Here is a 15039-nt window from a genome sequence, read left to right as displayed (position 1 = left end):
TGTTTGTTGTCTAATTTTTTTTCTAGAAGTTTTATGGTTTTAGGCCTTACTTTAACTCTTTAATACATTTTCAGTTAACTTTTCTGTGTTGTATAAGATAAGGGTCAAATTTCATTTTTTGCATGTGGATATCCAGTTTTCCCAGGATTCCTTATTATTTAAGAGACTATTATTTCATATATATATATACACATATATATATACACATATATATATGAAGTTTGTATATACATGGGTTTATTTCTGTGCTATATATTCTGTTATTCACATATATATACACACATATATTCTATTATTCATATATGTATACACATATATATACAAATATATATATGAAGTTTGACTGTATATACATGGGTTTATTTCTGTGCTATATATTCTGTCCCATTCATCTATGTATCTGTTTTCATGACAGTATTCTACTCTTTTGATTACTATAGATTTGTGATATAATTTGAAAACAGGAAACATGATGACCCCAACTTTCATTTCTTTCTCAAGATTGCTTTGACTATTTGGAGTCTTTTGTGGTTCCATAGGAATTTTAGGATTGCTTTTTTTCTTTTTCTGTAAAAAACTTCCATTGGAATTATGATAAAAATTGCCTTGGTTCTCTAGATGATAACTTACAGACTTTTGAAAGGAAGTATTGTTAAAGGAATAGAGATGAAGCTGTTTTCAAATGATGTGCTTATTTCACATTGCTTGACTATACCAAAATATCTCATGTGCCCCATAAATATATACACATACCATGTACATACAATAATTAAAATTAAAAAATTAAAAACAGCTAAAAATTAGATATTTGAGTGAAACTCCAAATTAGGTGTCTTAAGAAAAGATTGTGTGTGTGTGTGTGCATGTGTGTTGTGTGTGTGTGTGTTGTGTGTGTGTGTAGTGAGGGAAGAGGAGAATATGAACTGATTAATGTTTTTTAGATCCAGGAAATGGTTAGTGCGTTAATCAGACATGCATAAAAGAAGACATGTTTTCTGTTTGCTTGGTAGATTTTTCTCCATTCCTTTGCTTTTTGCCTATGTGTATTCTTGCCTGTGGTAGGCATCTCTTGAATACAGCATATAATTGTCTCTTGCTTCTTTATCCAATCCAACTCACTTCTCTGTGCCTTTTAATTGGACATTTAGTCTGTTTACATTCAAAGTTAGTATGATATTTGTAGATTTGTTCCTATTATCGTGTTGTTAGCTGGTTATTATGCAGACTTGTTTGTGTGATTACTTTATAGTGTAACTGGTCTATGTACTTAAGTGTGTTTTTGTGGTGGCCAGTAAATCTCTCCTCTTCATCTCTCCATGTTTAGCACTCCCTTCAGGAACTCTTTTATATATATATATCCTTTAAGTTTTGGGATACATGGGCAGAATGTGCAGGTTTGTTATGTAGGTATACACGTGCCATGGTGGTTTGCTGCACCCACCAACCTGTCATCTACATTAGATATTTCTCCTAATGCTATCCTTCCCCTGTCCCCCAACTCCCCAACAGGCCCTGGTGTGTGATGTTTCCCTCCCTGTGTCCATGTGTTCTCATTGTTTGACTCCCACTTATGAGTGAGAACATGAGGTGTTGGCTTTTCTGTTTTTGTTTTAGTTTGCTGAGAATGATGGTTTCCAGCTTCATCCATGTCCCTGCAAAGGACATGAACTCACATCCTTTTTTATGGATGCATAGTATTTCACTGTGTATATATGCCACATTTTCTTTATCTAATCTATCATTGATGGGCATTTGGGTTGGTTCCAAGTCTTTGCTATTGTGAACAGTGCTGCAATAAACATACGTGTGCATGTGTCTTTATAGTAGATGATTTTTAAACCTTTATGTATATATCCAGTAATGGGACGGCTGGGTCAAATGGTATTTCTGGTTCTAGATCCTTGAGGAATTGCCACACTGTCTTCCATAATGGTTAAACTAATTTACACTCCCACCAACAGTGTAAAAGTGTTCCTATTTCTCCACATCCTCTCCAGCATCTGTTGTTTCTTGAATTTTTGATGATTGCCATTCTAACTGAAATGAGATGGTATTTCATTGTGGTGCTAATTTGTATTTCTCTAATGACCTCTAAGACAGCTCTGGTGGTAAAGAAATTCCCTAGCATTTGCTTGTCTGAATAGGATCTTATTTCTCCTTCCTTTATGAAGCTTAGTTTGGAGTTGGAGTTGCTGGCCTCTGTGTGTGCTTTAACAACAGGAGCAGTTGCTGCTTGTTTGTGGAGCCAGGGCTGCCAGTGTTCCTGTGCATGTTTGGTCTAGCAATGGCCCCACAAGCAGGCTGTGGAGGGGTAGGGTGTGCTCACACTGGCTGCAGTGTCATGGCGGGGTGTGTGCACACATGAACGCCAGTTGAGGAGGGAAAGCAAGGCCCATCCCCATGCATGCTAGCAAAGCAGTGTTAGGGAGTGACCATGGGTGATTTTGTGCCAGCAAGGTGTTGTGGAGAAGACTGCAGGGAGGGGAGGGTGCAGGTGGGCTGGTGCACATCATCTGGGTCTGCTCTCCTGGAGCTCTTTGATGGTCAGGCACAGTCTGCTAGAGAAGAAACTATGATGAAAGCTCCTGAGAAGCATCCTGGTTGGGCATCTGAGTCTGCACTGTAAGCAGAGGCAGCAAGCTAGCACCCCCGGAGAAGCCAGGAGACAAGGGGGTGCTCAGATTGAACTGGTCACTTCTCATGGGCAAAACCACCCTGCTCTGTCCAGGTCCAAGAGTACCCCTATCGATAAAGTCTCCTAGGGGAGCTTGGTGAGCACTGGAGGATAGGCATCCCTGGCCATGCTCCACTGCAGATGTTCCCACACAAAACTGTCTGGGCTCTGCACAGGCTGGAGTCCTGCCTCTACTACCTCTCTAAGCAGCTTTTCTTGCCAGCTCCAGTGTCCTTGGGGGTTGTAGAATCTCTTGCTCCAAGGATTTCAGAGGTCCATGGCAAGAGTTGGTTGCTCCTCGCCTGTTTGACTCACCCCTTCCCCAGGAGGCATTGGGGTCAGGAATAAATCTCGTGCACAGCAGTCCTGTGCAGAGTACACAGCTTCCTCCCTCTTCAGCTCTGCTTCTGTGTCCTCCCTTCATCCACTCTCAATGCCTTCCCTCAAAAGATCTGCTTAGAGAGTGCCAGTCTCCCCAACGCCCCAGGTTTTTGGTTCGTATGTTCCTCCTGGCTGCGTCTAGTCAAGCATCTTGAATCAGGTTCCTCAGTTTGTTTGTTTGGTATCTACTTCCTTGGCAAGTTTCTTATTCATTTCCTAAATTAATTTTAGGATTTCTTTGTATTAGTTTTCAGGTTTCTCTTGGATTTCATTGAGCTTCTTTAAAATCAATATTTTGAATGCTTTATCTGGCATTTAGAAAATTTCATTTGGGTTAGGATCAATTGCTAGAGAATTATTATGCAACAATAGAAATGTTTAATTATTAGTAGTATTCAATATATTCTTATAGAAATGATAAACCTATTGCTTAAAATGGTTAAGCCCCTAAATGTATTTATTCGTGCATCAGACAATGTATTTAAAAATCTTCAATAAAATGTTTACTGTAGCTAAACTACTTTTGTCATTTTTGGACAAAGAGAAAAAGAAGATGAACAAACTTTTAAGAAAAGTTATTTCTAGTATGTTGCCTCAGTTGATTCAATCAACATGTTTAATTAATATGGGCAATGATAGCGGCATTTTTAATGTCAGCACATTAGCATATAAACGTATCCTCCTTGCTTATATACTATCTTTATACCTACCACAATCAGGACAGGAATAATTAAGCAATGAGTCTAGAATTTTTTCCAAGTAATTTCAATAATATTGAGGGGCTTATTGAGTAAAGGCCTGGTGTTTATAAAAGCAAAAGTAAGGAGAAAATAGAGAGTAATATAATCCCTCATACTAGGAGTAAAGCAATTGTTGAGATTAATTATTCAAATAATCTGTCTAGATTGATACAAATACTGGGTTATATGTACAGTTCTTTACCTGTTACAGTACCAGTACAAGTAACCCTAAGTTTAAATCCCAATTTATTTAAACATGCCTTATAATCATATTTAATTTTGAAAACAGTCACTCTCTATGTTGTGATTTCAGATGTACAAAATCATTCTCTGTCTAATAATATTTGTTCAGGAAACCTGCAGGCTGTCTTGAATATTTATCAAGGCCTTTCATTTATGGTTAAATAAGACAAGCCCCTTTTGGAATAGACATATGTTTTCTGAGAAACATGCCATCATTACTATTCATTGATAACAACAAAAATAATTAAATGTTATTCATATGCCTACTATGGACAAAATACTGGGGCAGAATGTGTATGTTATTCTAAGACAGAATATCATTTATTTGGGGAAAAAGTGAAATTACACAATGTCCTATGGGGGAAAGGAAAGAATTCTAAGGATTGACTGATTATGAAACAAGACAATCTCAAGTTAGTCCAAATTAAAACACTGGTGTTGCAATAGAAACTACTCTTAAATTTTGTCCTAAATGTTGCATGCCCTGTCTAGCATTTAAAAATGGAGAGGTTTAGTTTGCTTGTTTGTTTTAACACTACATATGTTAGTTTCTAAAAATAGGTCTTCAAATAGGTAGGTACATGTTGAGATGTAACTAAGGTTATACAAAGAGAGACAGTGCAGCCTGTCCTGAATAAGCCAAGACTTTATGTCCAGAGAAGGATCTTTTTCATCCAGGGAATGACTTGAGAGCCCCATGGATCCAACTCAGGGGTTATGATGAGATTAAACCATAAAAGAACATGAAGAGAAGTTAAAATCATAGTTAATTTTATTCACCAATAAGTTGTGGGGAAGTCTGGCAGAATTAGTTTTCTAAAGAATTAACACCTACTTAGCATTTAATTTAGTAGGGAGACAAAAAGCATTAATTTGCATTTTGACATTTACTCTAATCCACTGAACTGCAATAAGGTTAACTTGTGCGAAAGTTACAACCAAAGAATCCTGAAATTTTCATGCTGAATCAGCAAAGCAGGTGAACTTTGATTCTTTTTCTTTTCTTTTCTTTTTTTTTTTTTTTTGAGACAGAGTCTTGCTCTGTCGCCCAGGCTGGAGTGCAGTGGCACGATCTTGGCTCACTGCAACCTCCGTCCCCCAGGTTCACGCCATTCTCCTGCCTCAGCCTCCCGAGTTGCTGGGACTATAGGCACCCGCCACCATGTCCGGCTAATTTTTTGTCTTTTGAGTAGAGACGGGGTTTCACCGTGTTGGCCAGGATGGTCTTCATCTCCTGACCTCATGATCCACCCGCCCTCCTCGACCTCCCAAAGTGCTGGGATTACAGGCATGAGCCACCGCACCCGGTGAACTTTGGTTCTTAACATCAAGCTGTTTGGAAGAAGAGAAAGGGGAAAGAAGAGACTTTGAAGAAGACTGTATATCTTATACTTAGCAGCCCCAGACTTTTAGAGATTAACTAGACCAAGCTTTATTAAATGATCTTACAATTTTCATATTCGACATTTCTAATGATTTTGTGTAAATAATTTTGCCTGAGCTTTTTATTATATGAATAAAATGTGTGCTTAGAGAAAAAGAATATTGTACTTTACAGATGCCTATTAGCCAATTCAAAATTTGCGACTTGGTGTCTATTATCATAAACTTATAAAAGCTGATTTCAGGATGTTAAATGACAGAATTCTAAGTTTGAACAGTTCTCCAGCTCAACTACAAGTCACACCCATTTATGTTGTACCTTAAAAAAATCAGACATCTTGGTTCCTTTGTTAAAAAGGAAGATGGAGTGGGGAGACAGGAGAGGAGAAATAGACAGAATTTAGAACATGGTTGGCTAAGCAATATGGACATTTGACATTCTGGGATTGCGTCTGCCCGAGTGGCAGAGCATAGACGTACAGATTGTTAGAGTGGACAAGTGGAAACAACGACAGGGCAGCAGTCCTCAGAGATAAACACAGAAGACTAAAGGGGCAAAGGAGAGGAAAAAAGAACGGCCACTGATGTGATTTTCCAGTAGTTAGACAAAAAAATAGTAAATTCTAGAAGCCAACAAAGACAATTATCCTATGTTTTAAAAGCTATTAAACTGTGTTATTTAACAATGTAGTATAATGTATTCTAACATATAAGGACATATTTCTTTGGGCAGAAATTTGCATAGACTATTCCATTTTATCTTATCAAAATTATCAACAAGTAATTTTAAAATTCTAATATACACGCATATAAAGAAGCTGCCATGCAAAGCAAATTAGGCAGACATTCTCTGGCCTCGATGATCTTACATTTTAATGGGCAATAAATTAACAAAAAAACACAGGGTGAAAGTCAATGAATGCTTGTATCTGTAAGACTGTCCCTGCCTGTAGTCCCCATTGGCTGAAACCCAAACACAGGATTCAGGAAAGGCTGAAGAAATACAGTACACATCATTCTAGTTACTTATCTCTAAACAAAAAGCAAGTGTAAGAATCTTAATCACAATATCTGGCTAGCCCAATAGTTGGGCAAAGAGTCCTCTGTTGTATATTAACATTAAGAATGCATTCCGACAATTGTAATATCCCCAATGGAAATAAGTCAGTATATTAAGCTTGAAGCATTGTGATTCTGTTTTCTTTTGATATATATATTTTTTCAAACAGATTTTTCTACAAGAGTCTCTGCACATCTGGCCCGTGATATAGTTCACTTGGTTGAAGCTAAGGTCATCAGACATCCTTTGTTTTAATAAGATCTCAAACTTCAAAAGAATACTCTCATGAGATGAACATTCCTAAATCAAAATCTTAGATAATATTAGATAACCAGAGTGTGCTCAGGTGGAAAGAATGTCCCAAAAGGGAAAACGTGGGTTTAAGTTAATTGTCACTCTGTCGTAAAGCATTTTTCTTCAGTTGGGAAACAGCATTGGGGGCCTATAGAGATTTCTCTATGTTCGTTTCTCACTTACATTGGGCTGCCAACACTGGCTCAAGCTCTAAAGATTAACAATGTACACTCTACTTGACCCCCACCCAAAAGCGACAAGGAGAAACGAAAATGTCAGAACAGAGTTTAACTATTGTGGGAAGGAAGCGTACTACCCTTAATGAAAAGACACAGGCATTTTATTTGCTAGAAGGAAATTGCAGCGACTGAAAAGATATAAATGCAATTTGCTTAAACTACAGAAACAGTTAACTTAATTAGTTTGGAAACAGGAAATTTTGATGATTCTAATAAAATGTACTCTTTCCTGTTCTACAGTGCATAATTCAGTCTGCAATGATTTCCTTTATTACACGTATCAGCTGCAATCCTCTTATGCAGCTGACCCTCGTTAATTAATAATTGTATGTCATGGGTAAGATGAGTCTCTAAGTCAGCCTCTTTGTCAGGCAGATTTAAGATCCATTAAGGTATATTTAACCCTGAGTGGGGAAGAGAAATAATTAGTATCGATGAGCTAGACATCAAGCACCTTGAAGTACTCAGGGCTGCAGTTGTCTGGGGAAAGTAAGCTGGGCTACATTTGAGATGCACTGACATTCTTCCTTGTTGTAGGGGAAGATAAGCTAACCTCTACATAATACCGGGGCATCAATATTTAATACCGATTTATGTTCAGTATTTTCACTGTGTCTTGCATGTAACTACATCAACTTTTTAGGAAGATGCAGCACGGTAGATAAAACTACATATTCAATTATGTATAACTTGGTTTCTTTTGTGTTGGTTGTTGCAAGCCCACTTGTTACTAAATGATATATTTTTAATTAGCTTTGTGTGCTTGGCACTCAGAAAGTTGACTTGGGCGGTCTCTAGAGTGCTGTTAGCCAAATGATCTGTTTCAGGTTATGTGCCTTTTTCTCCCTTAGGCAGGACAAATGACGTGTATTTTATTCAAACACTAGTTTTCAAGGATATACATCAGTTTTATGTATCTGTTCCTAGCTCCTCCCCTTTACCATTGTTTTACCTGCTCTTCTCCTTTTCTATGGCTAATTTACTTGCCCATTTCCTGACTCACTCGCCCTTTCTTTTAGCTGGTGTTCCTACCAAGATGCTTCACAAGTCTCAAAGATCTCTTTGAACTCTCTCTTTAAAATTACACCTAGATAGAAGGAATAAGTTCTAATGTTCTATACCACTGTGGGGTGACTATAGTTAACAATAATATATTATGTAGTTTTAACTAGCTAGAAGGAGGATATTGAAAATCCCCAACATACACACATACACACACACACACACACACACACACACACACAAATGTTTGAGATGATGGATATGCTAATTATTCCGATTTCATAGCTGTAACATATGTATTGAAACTTCACTATGCATTCCATGAGTATGTACAATTAGTATTTGTCAATTAAAAACTTCAACGAAACAATCTCTTCTTAAAAAAGAACTTCAAGGACCAGAAATACTCTTTGACTAGTCATTTCTTTTTTTTTTTTTTTTTTTTGAGACGGAGTTTCGCTCTTGCTGCCCAGGCTGGAGTGCGATGGCGCGATCTCGGCTCACCGCAACCTCCACTTCCCAGATTCAAGCGATTCTCCTGCCTCAGCCTCCCGAGTAGCTGGGATTACAGGCATGCACCACCACGCCGGGCTAATTTTGTATTTTTAGTAGAGACAGGGTTTCTCCATGTTGGTCAGGCTGGTCTCGACCTCCCGACCTCAGGTGATCCACCCGCCTTGGCCTCCCAAAGTGCTGGGATTACAGGCGTGAGCCACTGTGCCCAGTGACTAGTCATTTCTATTACTACCTCTTCATACATGTAACCAATCTATAATCACATATTTGTATGCAGCATATATTATAAATAATTGAATAAGAAAATTTCTCTCTTAATGATAAAAAAGAATTTTAAATCAGTACTTGACACTATAAATGTTAATAAACTTACAATTGCCCTACTGTCACATCATCAAAATAAGCTTGTATGTAATATGTACAATTTTTGTGTATGCCAGTGTTTTCAAGAAATCAGACCATACCAAAGATGTTGATCTACAAGGGGACTTAGAATACAGTCAGCATTCTTTGAGAACCAAAAAGAACTTTATATTGTTAATAAAATCAGATATAATTGAGCTAATATTACTTGCTTAGATTCACCCATTCGAAAGTATATGTACTAGTCCATTCTCACATTGCTATAAAGACTACCTGAGACTGGGTAATTTATAAAGAAAGAGGTATAATTCACTCAATTCTGCATGGCTGGAGAGGCCTCAGGAAACTTACAATCATGGTGAAAGGCAAGGGGGAAGCAGGCAACTTCTTCACAAGGTGGCAAGAGAGAGAGAAGTGTGAGCGCAGGGGAAATTGCTCTTTATAAAACTATCAGACCTCATGAGATTTACTCACTATTCATGAGAAAAGCATAGGGAAAACCGCTCCCGTGATCCAACTACCTCCCACCAGGACCCTCCATATACACCTGGCGATCGCAATTCAGATTACAATTCAAGATGAGATTTGGGTGGGGACACAGAGCCAAACCATATCAATGTGTTATGGAGATTTAAGACAATCAAGTAGCAACTGATCTGTGACTAATGGAAAGCCAAAAGCAAACGAGGAAAAAGAATCAAGAAGTGTTTTAAACACTATTTATGGATTTGAGGGGCTTTTTCCCTAAAGCCAAGAGTGATTTTGTTCATAGTTTAGTGAGTTCATACTCTTTTTTACACAGCACATAGAAAGACTGAGAAAACTCATGATAGCAAATATTCGATAGATGAATAAATGAGCAGCCTATAGTAGATCATTGAAAGGAAAACCGTAAAGCTTCACAAGTCTCAGTATACTCCAACACCCCACTCCATCTAGGATGCAAGAAAGAATACACAGTTCTTGCTTTCTATATTCCCACCATTCGAGACATTCATCTATTTATAAGTCAAAGCAGTACACTGCTGCTGAATGTCACTTTTCAAAATGTACACCTCAGTGGAAGGATCCTGGGGAAAAAATGTTTTGCTTTAAGCCTCTCTTATAAGCAAATTAGTATGGATTTGTTCATCAAATTAAATGATTAATACCTTAAAAGCCCCCCTTCCAATGGGAAGAGGGAAGGTTAATCTTTTCATATCGAGATGGCAATAGGAACCACTGGCCTCTGAGTCATGCCTTAGAAAAGCATTAACTTGATAATGTGAATACTGAACATGGAAGCAGCTTTTGAATAATATACCAGGAGTTGGAATGAACATCCATTAGTTAAGATGTGTAGAAGGAACTTTCTTATAACCTCATCATCATCACTTCATATTTCTATTTTCTCTAGCTTTTCTTTTTCTCTTTTCCTCTGGGTTATATTTTTATTGTTTTAATGCCAGGATTCTTCTTCATAAATCTTATCAATAGATATACGACAGAAAACTGTAAAGAAGGAAATAAGAATTAAATTATAATCCTACTCAATAAAACATATTAACAAGGTAATCATGTAACTTCTTTCATTTTCACCAAATTTTTGGAAGGATAAATACAGAATTTGTGGAAGAAATGAAGTAAACATCTTATAAAGTAAACTTTTGTATGAGGAAGAAGTAGGTAACTTAACTATGAAAAATTTAACTTATTAATTTCATTTAACAATAATGTATTTAAAAATACTACATTTGTAATAAAAATGAGTGTTTATTAAATCTTGTATTCAAAAACACTTATAAAGACTCTATACAATGCCAGAACTCACCTAGATATGTCTAAAGAGACTAAACCAATAAGCGTCCTGATCTCATGGCACTTAAATTCCACTGAGTTAAATAGAAAACAGCAAGTAAAAATTGAATATATTCTTTCAGATGATGATAAATAATATAAAGAAAATAAGAGGAATCACGTGACAGTGTCTGCAATAGGGTAAATTTTTAGATGAGGAGGACATTTTAGGGGCTGCAATGTGGGAGCCAGTCTTGTAAAGACCTAGGGTTGCTGTGTTCTAGATAGAAATGGTAGCAGGTGGCCTTGAGGCAGGCACCATGCAAAATATGTTCAAATAAAAGGGGCCTTTGTTCTGGAAGTGGGAGAATTAATGGAAAGATTACAAAAAAATGTCCAGTTACAACCTGGAGGGCTTTGCACTTCCTAGTGCAGAGGTTGGTTCCATTCTAGGTTTAATGAAAAGTCCTGGGGAGCTTTTGGCACAGTTTATATACAGTTTTTACATCATGAAGTTGTGTGACTCCTACTATATTTTATTTACACTAAAAAAGGCTTGTAATGAGACTTGTAAACTTAATATAAAATTTAATATTTTGGTAGACATTCGTCAAAGGCTTGAACTATCTAGATTTATTATTTCTTCTTGAGTTTCTTGTTCTGTGTATTTTTGTTTTCTGAGTAGAAAGCAAGGGTGAGAAGTTTGGAGAAAGACATTGTTTGTAGAGATAGAAAAGTTGGAATACAATTATTGGCATTGGGATAAAGATTTGGATTTGGATTTCTTCCGTGAGTTTTTCTTTTGGTTTCCAATGGGAAAAATGGAAGAGTGTGAGCTCATCTGTATAAAAGCCAAGTTTGATTTGTTTTTCCTGTAAATCCCACATAACTATAATTAGGACTTATGTCATTCTTGCATATATATTTTTCTGTCTCTGAACAGAGAGAAATAATGAATTTCGGGATAGATAGAATACAACTTTTAGCAGGAAAAAATAAACTGGTTAGCAGGAAATGGAGTTAGGAAGAGGAGAGGGCTTAAGAATGAAAAGGAAATTATTTCAAAAAGATATACCATCTTATGCAGGATTTTGTGGGCCAGTAAGAATTAGTTTATTAATGCATACATGGTGTAATAAAATAACCTGAATTTTAGGTAATGGTTGAAAAATATGTTTTAAATTTTTGTGTAAATATAACACTGTTTCATTTTTCCTTAAATACATAAATGTGGGTAAAGAATGTGAGAAAAGGGGTGAAGAAAATAGCTCTGGCAATGGTGACAAGCTTAATACACTGAAGATAGATCACACTGACCTTATGACATTTGCAAAGGTCATTTCAGAATATAGATAAAATATTTAGAAGGCCCTGGGACTTATATAGCTGAATTATGGGAATTTTATTGTTACATGGACAACTTAGTGTCCTAATTTTTAATCTTACATTTATAAAATTGTTTTGAGGATATATTTCCCACCATAACACTTTTTTTTATTCTAGGGAGGAGTCCACCTACAATAGGTAGATTACTGTACTAGAAATCATACAATTTGGCCATCCAGGTTCTGCTCCAAATGTTATGTAACTTTCACATCATAGAATTGAGCTAAATAATCTATAATGTCTTTTCCACCTTGAATATATATGATGTATTGACTGCATAATCACAAACTGCACATAATTTGAAAGAGTAGTTTCTTAATACTCATTATTCTCATTATAAAGTTGTTTCATTTTGCAAATATATTAATAGAAACTTACTCTGAATATAGAAAGATGAAAATTCTCTCCTGAAATTTTACCTTAGCTCATACTTTGAACCCATACAGTTTACAAAATTGAAGCTACTAGCAAGAGCTGTACAAGATCGATTTGACGTGGACTTCTTAGAAATACAGTCCCTCAACCCCCCAAAAGCAGACCTGTGAAGTAATTTGAATTAATCTAGTCTTCAGAATTCAGAAACCTTATGTATTTTAATGTAAAATGTGGGAGGTGATTCTGATGGTTAATCACGTTAATCTAAGGTTCTCATCAAATCATTATGATCATTAATACTTTTAAAGAGCACCCTGTTCTCTAAGGACATTGGGAAGTCTTGAAGGTTATAGTAAGGAGTTTGTCTCCGAGAACACTGCTAATTAGCTAATTATTACAGAGATGGAAAAGGGAGCTAAATACACAGAGTGGCTGAGGAACAGGCATGCTGTGTTGGGTGGTTGGTGCCTTGAAGTCTATATAATCAGCTCTAATTTACATATAATAAAAAAAGTTCAGAAAGATCAACAATGTTTGCAAAGTTTGAGTTAGAAAGGGTCAGAAATGGCATTCGAAATGAGCCTGTATAACTTGTTTTACTACCTAGCACTTTAAAATCAGAAAGGACTTTGGGGCTTTTGTAGTCCAGCCTTCCACCTGGTGCTGGTATGTCTTCGATGATGATCATGCGGGTTTATCAGCCAACCCTCCACTGCAATAAAATAAAATAAAGTCCTCCCCACCCTTGATATCTTCACATATTCACATTGTGAAGATCCATATAAACAAAGAATCTTCATAAATTGGAAAACATAGCATTGTACGTGATTCATTTCCATTATCAATGCATAATTTTAATGGAATTCTAATAAAATATTCCTAACAATTTTTCACAGAAATTGTCTGTCAATTTCATGATATGAAAGGAAACAATTAAGAAGATAACTAATAGAACTAAAGAAGATACAAGAAGATAACTAATAGAACTAAAAACTAAGAAAAATAACTACTAGATATAAAGAATGTAAGGATTTTGTTAATAGAACACTAATGACATTTACAACAGTGTGGTTTTGGCAACCAATAAAATAAAATTAAGAGCCCAAAACAATCTGATGTGTAATGTAAATAACAAGACAAAAGGTGACCTTACAAATCATGGAAGAATATGGATTAATACTGGGAAAATTTACTATCAACATAAATAAAAATAAATTACATCCCTACATCACATGATACACAAAAATGATTCACAGATGGATTAATGACTAAAGAAAAAACACCCACCAAACTTAAACAAGGCAAATATTTCTATTACATTTGAGTAGGAAAGAATTTATTTAAAAACACAGAGAAAAAAGCAAAAGCCACAAAGGAAAAGAATAACAATTATTTTCTGAAATGAAAACATTACATGAGGCTTGAAAAAACCATAAAAGGGTGAAAAAAAATTGACATAACATAGTAGAGCAAATTTGCATTCTACATAAATAATAAAAGTTTAATATGCAGAACATGAATGTGTTTACATATTTATATAGCTAGTTAGCTACATAGATGATAGATAGATAGATAGATAGATAGATAGATAGATGTACACAGATGCATAGACATACATAGTTTTATTTATATATTGCTATTCAATAAACCAAACCAAAGCAAAGTAAGATAAAGCAACAAAAATCACTCATTTTTCTCACTGACTTGTACTTTGGACAATACTTGGCAGAGATGACATTTCTGCTCAGTGTTCCCTGAGCATCTTTCTGGTGTAATTTCAGACCCTCTCCCTGTCACCTCACTGCATGCTGCTTTCAGCACAGTAGCTCAGAAATCCAAGAGGCATGTTCTAAGAGACTAAGATGGATATTGAAAACCTTTTATGACAAACACTTAAAATTTACACAACATCATTACTGGTTTCAGAAAAGTAGCCTTAATTTAATTACTCAATATAGAAAAAGAATACAAAAAAGTGTGCCTATTGAGAGATATGGATCATTTTAGGGGCCATTTGAATATCACACATGCACACTCATAAACATATATATAATACATACTAAGATATATATTATATCATTATATATCATATATCACTATGTAATATATAATGATACGCTATGATACATAATATATATTTTACACATAACAAATAAATTTTTAAAGTCAAAATTTGATTTTAAAAAGAAAGCAAAGAATATAAACAGATAACCTGGAAGAGGAAACTGAAAGTTCAATGAACACTGGAAAAGATGGCTAGCTCTCTGTACTAAAAGAGGAGGATATCTAAAGTTTAACAATACTAAAAAAAATTCTAAATTATTAAGGTCACTTAAAAAAACAATTTAACAACACTTTGAAAGGTAAAGATTCACATACCCTTTGCAAAGCAATTCCACTCCTATATTTTAGCAAAAAGAAAATATAATCACTTAATTGTGGCTAAGTAGTAAAGTTGGCCAAAAAGGATCATTTTCTAAAATCATGTATTTGCCAATTAAAATGAACAAAAAATATATACATTATAACAACTTTGTAGAATGTGAGAAAAACATAACATTGACTATAACAAGTTTGTTGATAAAGCATTGGTAAAATGTTAATTCA

The sequence above is a fragment of the Pongo abelii genome, chromosome 11 (genome assembly GCF_028885655.2).
Source record: "Pongo abelii isolate AG06213 chromosome 11, NHGRI_mPonAbe1-v2.0_pri, whole genome shotgun sequence".
NCBI classification, from domain to species: domain Eukaryota; kingdom Metazoa; phylum Chordata; class Mammalia; order Primates; family Hominidae; genus Pongo; species Pongo abelii.
The sequence above is the reverse complement of the archived record's forward strand: the minus strand, read 5'-3'. Positions refer to the sequence as shown.